The sequence below is a fragment of the Halyomorpha halys genome, unplaced genomic scaffold (assembly GCF_000696795.3).
Source record: "Halyomorpha halys isolate HHAL.00 unplaced genomic scaffold, Hhal_1.1 Scaffold722.1, whole genome shotgun sequence".
Classification (NCBI taxonomy): Eukaryota; Metazoa; Arthropoda; class Insecta; order Hemiptera; family Pentatomidae; genus Halyomorpha; species Halyomorpha halys.
In genome coordinates this window covers 249,565-257,468 of record NW_027110068.1, presented here as the reverse complement: position 1 = coordinate 257,468, position 7,904 = coordinate 249,565, and positions in this window count along the sequence as shown.

Sequence of the window (7,904 nt, the reverse complement as noted above, 5' to 3'; positions counted from 1 at the left end):
CATAATTAAATAATTCACTCATTATCAATTACATTTGGGTGATTAAGTAATAATTGAATAATGACCAATTATTTACAAATGTGTACTTCCGCTTCTAATGGATACTACTAATTATATATAATACTGCAGGCTTCCTAACCTACAGATTCCTTCAATACCAAGAAAATGTTCGATTCCATTCTTTAAATTTATAAATCGGGAGTATTCTATCAAAAGTTAATATATCCACTTATAAAAAGTAAAGTTTTTTGTAAAATTAAACTTCTGCACCAAAAACTATTTCAGTTTATATCAAAAATTTAATTTCTTCTATCAAATAAGTTTTAAAAACCAACATTTTCAATAAAAAATTAATTTATCTACATGAGATGCAATCATAATAACAAAAAAAATCCTCAAACGCTACCTATGAATAACAGATAATTTTTTTAAAACCAACCTTTACACTTACATTAATTAGCATAGTATTTTTTAAAAATCTTTCATCCTATTTTTGGCAATGAGTCAATAAAAAAATAATAATAAAAAGGTCTAACGAACCCGAAGGTTCGATGCCGATACCACCAATCGCTCTCCACGTAGATAATTCTAGAGACACCCCGAGACCCAAATATAAATTAGTTTTAACGCATCCTACGTGTTTCAGTTGAACCCCTCGAATGTTTACCCTTCGGTTCATTGTTTATCAATATCTTAGGGATTTGCTCGTTCTAAGTCAACAAAAAAGAAAATTCAATTTTCAGTACTTATTACCTTTATTTTTTATTGCAATAAAAAACATTTATCGCTCCATTTCAATGAATTGAAAAGAAAATAGATTTCATAGAAAGGTTATCACTAACTAATTCATTGTTTTTACCTTTTTTTTTTCTTTATGAAATTCTGCATCACTTACTTGCACTCGATCTGTTTTATGGACTATAAACAAAAAGAACATTTTTTTTTTTTTAGTTTAAAAATATTACGAAAAATACTAAAACAAAGCTGTGAACTTAATTTATCTGTTTCTTGGTAAAACTGTGGCTACCTTCTGTTAGGTAAGGAAATTAACGATTGCCGATTCGTAAGATAATTGAATTTTATATTCAATAAAGTAGTTGGCGCCTTCTATCGAAAAACTTAAAAATTAGAATTTTCAAAACTATTATCCTTCCCACTGTTCTTTATGGATGTGAGACCTGGCCTCTTACACTAAGGAATGAACAGCGTCTTAGGGTTTTCGAAAATAAAGTATTGGGAAAATATTTGGCCCGAAAAAGGATGAATTAACGGGAGAATTTAGAAGATTAGACAACGCTAAATTAAGGGACTTACACCTGGTAAATATAATTCAAGTTATAGCATTGCAGCGTATCAATAAGATGGGCGTGTTAGGTTGTAGAGCTTAGTAACGAGTGGATGTTAAAATGTTATTAAACACTGAACCAACGGGTTCCGTTACTATTACTACGTCCTAGGGGTAGACCGAAACGTAGATGGGAGGATTACATTAAAACTAATTTGGTGGAATTGGCATTAGTAGCATTCAGAGGCATTAGTAGTGTTCGGGGATCAGTAGCAACCAAGTTGTGAGGATCCCTAAACTTCTCACTCAAAATTTGAAGATGTGGCTTGTTTTATAAATAAATAAAATAAAATAAATAATAGACTAAAAAATTTGGAAATATACATAATAATGAAATGAAAAAATAAACTTGTTGATTAATAACTATGGACAAAGACAGTAGTAAGTAAGATAGATTGATAACATTATCATTATGGTTTGTGTTATAAATAAATATATAATCCCGGCTTCCTCTCAAAATACTTAATATTCTATGGCCACTCTGATAGTACCTTTCCCCTCTTGATCCGTCCTTGCCTTAATATGCTGTACCCAATTCATTTTTTATTGAAATAAAAGTATATCGTAGCTCGTTAGATTCACCAACACCAGATAATAGCTTTGAATCGTTGTTGCGGAATATGCTTGATGCTATTACTCTAATGAGACGTAACAACTAAACCACTCCATCAGCTATGATCGCGCATTTTCTTTTATATTGAAGATTATATATATTTAATCTGCTGATTTATCAAGCTCCACGTGTAGCTGTTTGGCAATGCCAGTCGGAGGCGTGTACCGGACCTTTATAAAATAGACAGAGCATAAATAGTACGGCGAGCCCTCCAACTCTATAATTAGTTCTTCTACGACACACAACAACGTTCGCAGAGTTAGCAATCAGGGGCCTTTCCGCCAAGGCATTCATACCAATGCAGTTATTGCCTGTGGAACACCTCATCAAAGACCGTGACACACATATGTGTCGAAGCTGCATCCTAAATTGCGTACCTAAGAATAACAATGAGGCTATGAAACAGACATACAAATAAGCAATGAAAAACGCCTCAGCTTCAAGGTGAGCTTTGGATGGGAACTGAAAAAGGAAGGAACGGGTTTGTTCTCGTAAACAACGTGTGATGTAATCGGATACTCACTTCTGGGATTTCGCAACGTGCCTGTTTTAAGATGGATACAACTATATTGCAACCCAACATTGGGGAATGTTCCAGAACAACTGAAGATACGAAACCGAGTAAGCAGAGTTGTAATTAATTGCTGTCCTTTGATAGCAGTAAATGCGGTTAAGAGAGAAGCGCCGGGATATTCCGGAGTCGACAACTGGGGGGAAAAGTTCGGTTCGGAGTTTACCTGGCTGAATGTAAATTGGAATGACTGTGTTTAAGATGTTATTTTACTTTAAGCTTAAATTTTTTTATTTGTTCTTCTATTTCTTATTTTGTTATCCCATATTATCATTGTCTAAAAATATGAAAGAATGTAATATTACACAATTATGTACATATATAAAGAAAAAGACAAAGGATACAATTCACATATCGATGACACCTCATAAATGCCAAAAGAATCGATTTCATGATTTCATATTTTGACACCATTATTGTCTAAAACCTGATATTAATCAGGGAGATCGGTACATGTGAAAAATATATCATGACATCTAGTTTATAATGAGAAATCTACTTTTGGGTGACAATTCCTATTACCGTTAATCCAGAACAGTCGAGGAACTGAAAGATGTTACTGCATTTTATTATGACTTTTTGAAACAGCTGTTTATCCGTACTGTAAAGCAATCGGTCAAAAAATTCTTCTGCTATACCTTTTCCACAACGTGTTATCAACTTTTCACTTTTCAATCCATCAGAACTGAAAATGCAGGGTTTTGTGAAGAAATGCAAGAAAATGCATGGTTGAACTAATAATAATTTTCAAAAATTTTACCTTCAAGAAAGTTGTCCAAGTTTCCGAACAGATAGATATCTTATTCTTCTTTTGTTGACATGTTGAAACTTGGAAGAGAAATATGCTCCTAAAGCTTCAGCAATCTCAGATGGATTAGTTATGATTTGACCGTCAGTAAGCATTCTAGGAATAGACTTCTGTTTTTTTGATCCTTGGATTGAATTTACTTTTGACCGCTATTGATAGCTTACATATTTTGTCCGCCCATGATTTTTTTATTTTGCTTGTCCTCAACTCTTTGCTATTGACCTCGATTTCTTAAATGTATTCAAATTTTTTGGTGAGTATATTTTTAAAGTATTGAAGGCCACTTTTTTTATACATAATCACCTCACGGCAATGCTCATTCTTCTACCACGGGACAATTCGTCGGTCGTTGATAATTATCTCGTGAGGAATACATTCCTTAGCAGTATCAAGAATGGTTCGGTGGAGGAAAGGAATATTTTCCTCCACATTTCTTACCATGTCTTTCCTTTTCTCTATTTCTTTTTCAATGAGGGGTGAAACATTTTCGAAGTTGGCTCTTTTTTGAACGAGCATGCCGGAATTTCACTTAACTAGGGAAGTGATCGTTTCCGTACAAGGTGTCCTTTAAAAGTCCTGTAGACTTTGTGGAAAATTTTAACATCAATACATCATAAATCAATTGTCCATAACAAATATTTTTAATTTAAAGCACTAAAATATTGAGACTGACCTGAAGTGAGTTTTCTTCAAATTGGTCCTAAACAGTTCTATTTATAAATTAAAATAGATCTGGATAAAAACACATATTTTTCATCTCAACTGGGCCCAGTTTCATCATAAAGTAAAAACTAATACTATTAGTCTTGTAGATGGTTCTTGTTCCAATTTCACTGACTTTTACAATACTGATTTATAGTTTTTTAGTTTTAACTACTCCTACTATAATTACTAGGACTAATAGTTGCCCTCATTATGAAGAACCACTTTTATTTTAAATAATTATCACTACGCTGTTTATTTTGATCTAAGCTAAAGAAGCCAAGAACGCCAACAACAATATTTACTTTGGACTACGCAGTTACGTCTTTCACCACATAATCAGTCCCTTAGTCAACAAAATAATCGCTTAGGTACGCAGATACAATTCTCTCCAGCTATTATCGACTTTAACCTCATAATAGACTTATGAGCTATAAGGAAATATTAATTGACTATATATTATGCTCATTAACAGTGAAAACAATCATAAAAATTGCTCTCAATTTATTTCATGATACAAAAATTTGATGACAAGAGAAATCAAATATGTAGTTCGGTCATAAAAATGGATTCAAATAAAGAAATATTATTATATTGAAAAAAAAAATTAAAAAGCTTAGAGAACCCGAAGGTTCGATGTCGACTCTTGGAATCATTGTCCACTCATGTCAGTCCACCGGCTACCATCCTAACCCCAATCTACTTTTTGGTCCTTTCCTTTGAAGATTTACCTGTCGGGACAGCATTAATTAAATTTAAAACATTTTTTTTTTTTATCACTAAGGCCTACTAACTTATAACTCCATTTTATTTACTGGAATGCTATAATCTAGAGTTTATTTGGATGCAGTTCACGCATTTCAGTGTAGTTCTGATTTTCTCTCTGTGGGAGATGCTACGGGATCCCTAGGGTGGATCTCAGTACCGTTTTGGTGGGTGAAAATTGTGCAGACATCCGATGGACACAGACCAAGAATAAGAGGTGGCTCCTTTAGCGAGGAGGTGATGTTACTTTGGACGAACTACTAATATATTTTGTAGTTCACAATATAATAGATTGGACTTTCTGAGGGCTTACGTGTGGTGTCAACATAGTGAAAGTTAATAAAATAAACATAATATAAATATAAATAAGGTAATAAAAAATATATGTTAAGAAATACAAAATAAAAATAAATAATAATAATTTTTAAAAAAATATACAAAAATTGTAAAAAAAACATCGGCAGATAAATGATGCAATAATAGGAAAGAATTGAAAATAACATAAATCATCTTGTACATATTCGTACCTATATGCAATATTTAAATTCAGTCCAGGGAACCTCGAAACGAGCCCTGGCGTCCACATTTGGATGGAAAGAAAGGACTCCGGGAGTGTTCCCTGGACTGGGCTTCTCTTTCAGTCCCGTCACTGGTATTGAGAGCCAGTGGACTGGGCGTGGGCACTAAAGCCACAGAGGTCCAGGGCATGAGTGAAGATGTTAGTCATTGTCATAATTCCAATAGCCTCTTTACGATTGGTCTCGAGGCCTATGCTATTTCAACCTTCGAGGAGATTGTTAGGATGGTTGAAGCTAGCTTAGGATTGTGACAGAGGATTAGGGAAATATAAAGACTCTAATGGAAGTTAGAGAATTTAGGTAGTATGAGGTCAAGAACGTATCACTATTGTAATAGGAAGGACGCCACTTGAAAATATTTCAACAAAGAGATGACTCCGCATATAATTTCCAAGATTATTATTTACAATTACGTAATGGGAAGAAGGTGTATAAAGCATTGAATATTTACGAAAATCCGAGATACACAAAAACGAACGAGAGGTTGAATTTATTACATTTAAGGACGAACCTTTTTGAATGTGATCTCGAGAAATACGAGGCATCGATTGGAGGTAAAATTAAATCTTACCTCGTGTCAACAAGTAGTTCCCATATTTTTCGATTACTTGAACATTTACAAAGCTGATCATCAAATTAAAATTAAAATAAATTTCTCTTGGACGTTGGATATTTATAGCTTAGAAGATTCGACAGCCACTTCAATCCCTAATCCATCATGTAATCCTTATTGCTCCTTGAGTATTGCAAAACCCCAATGGCAAACATCGACCTGGGATTTTCCTCCAATTGCTCCACTAACCACTTAATTTTCCATCATTGAAATTAACTTGATGCAAACAGCAAACAATTAAATTAACTTAAAGCTGAAGTAGGGTGGGTTACTAAATTACAGTATTTTCAAAACAGTTTTCATACAGGAATTTCAATAAATTCGGTTATTTTTTAATTTATATTTTCCATTGTTTTCAAAGCTAAAAAATTATGGTAATAAAAATAGTTGGCTCTATTTTCACCATAGTTTAAAAAACAAAATCTGGTGTGGTGCCTGCATAACACTGGAAGGCAATATTTTTAATTTTGTATTGCTATAAAAATTCCTTTTTTAGTGTTTTTTGAGGTGTGGGAAAGGAATATTAACTTGTTTCCTGTGAAGAGAACAATATTATAACAAAGCTGTTTATGAATAATTAGTTAGCATCGGGAGATCTCGGAGATGCTCGTTTGGTTTCGATTTTCTGAGTCTGAGAACCGTTGTTTCTATTTCTCCATTAGTTAATAACCATATTCTTTTATATTCCATATTTATTCATGTTTTATTATTGTTAACAATGTAAAATAGTTAATTATATCAAATAAAAAATGAAAAGTACTATAGAGAAAGATATTTTGAAAAATTCGGTATTCACGGCCTGCTAAATTATTTCAAGAGCTATTAAAGCAGATATTAATTTAATAAAAGTTTTAAAATGAAAATTTAAATTTAAAGTTTTAATAAAAATAAAAGGACTATTAAAGCAAACTTGCAGACCGACATAACGAGTTTATTCAAAATCGTTGGAACAGTTGTGAGAGTAGGTTATTTCGACTTAATGGACCTCAAACAGTGTTTTTCGGTCGAAAATTCCAATTCGAAATTTTATACGATTGCAATCCTTCCCATATTATATATTTCATACATAGGCAAGTGAGAGTAAAAACAAATCTTTGGAGTTATCGGTTTAAAAAAATGGTGAGTATTTTTTCATTTTTTAATAATAGGAATTTGTTAATATTAAATTAAATGTTGTGCAAAGACAAACAACCAGTTAAATTTTATTTATTTTGTTTAAGTCTTTAAGGCTTTAACGTTTTGTGATAACCCCATCCTGATTCTCAAAACGTTTTTCTCTGTAATTGAATCATAAATATTTGTTGTGAAATTTGGGCTGGAAATAAACTTCTTTTCGTGTCCAAAAAATATCTATTTATTTTTTTTTTTGGCCCTATACAATTGTGTTTCATGTAAAATTATAGTATTTATTATATTAGGAAATAATAAGTAGCAACTACCTGGTTTGTCCACACATACACTCGAATTATCGCTTCGGTGTTTAAGTATAATACAAAAATTATTTGAAGAATCTTCGTTTACAGATATTTATCCGATTGGGAAATTCATTTTTTTAAATTTAGCTGTGTTGAAAATTTAATTGTCTTCCAAATAAGCCTCTGGACTTGACAGGGAAACATTTAGAGTTGAAAAAATAAAAAATATATTGATGTTTATGTAAACCTACGCAGATTACTATTTTATTTCAAAAGCTATAAATATATATATAATTAAGCATATAGTGTATACTTTTTGTACTTTGTATACTTCCTTTTTTACAGCGATTTATTCTAAATGTAAAATAGTCAAAAGGCCTTTAGAAAAATACTAAAGTTTCTTTTAAAAATGGTTTAAATATAATCACTGTAGCCATGATGGAACAAATATGATTTGTTACACTGGTATCGAGGTCTGAGAACCTCCGAAACAA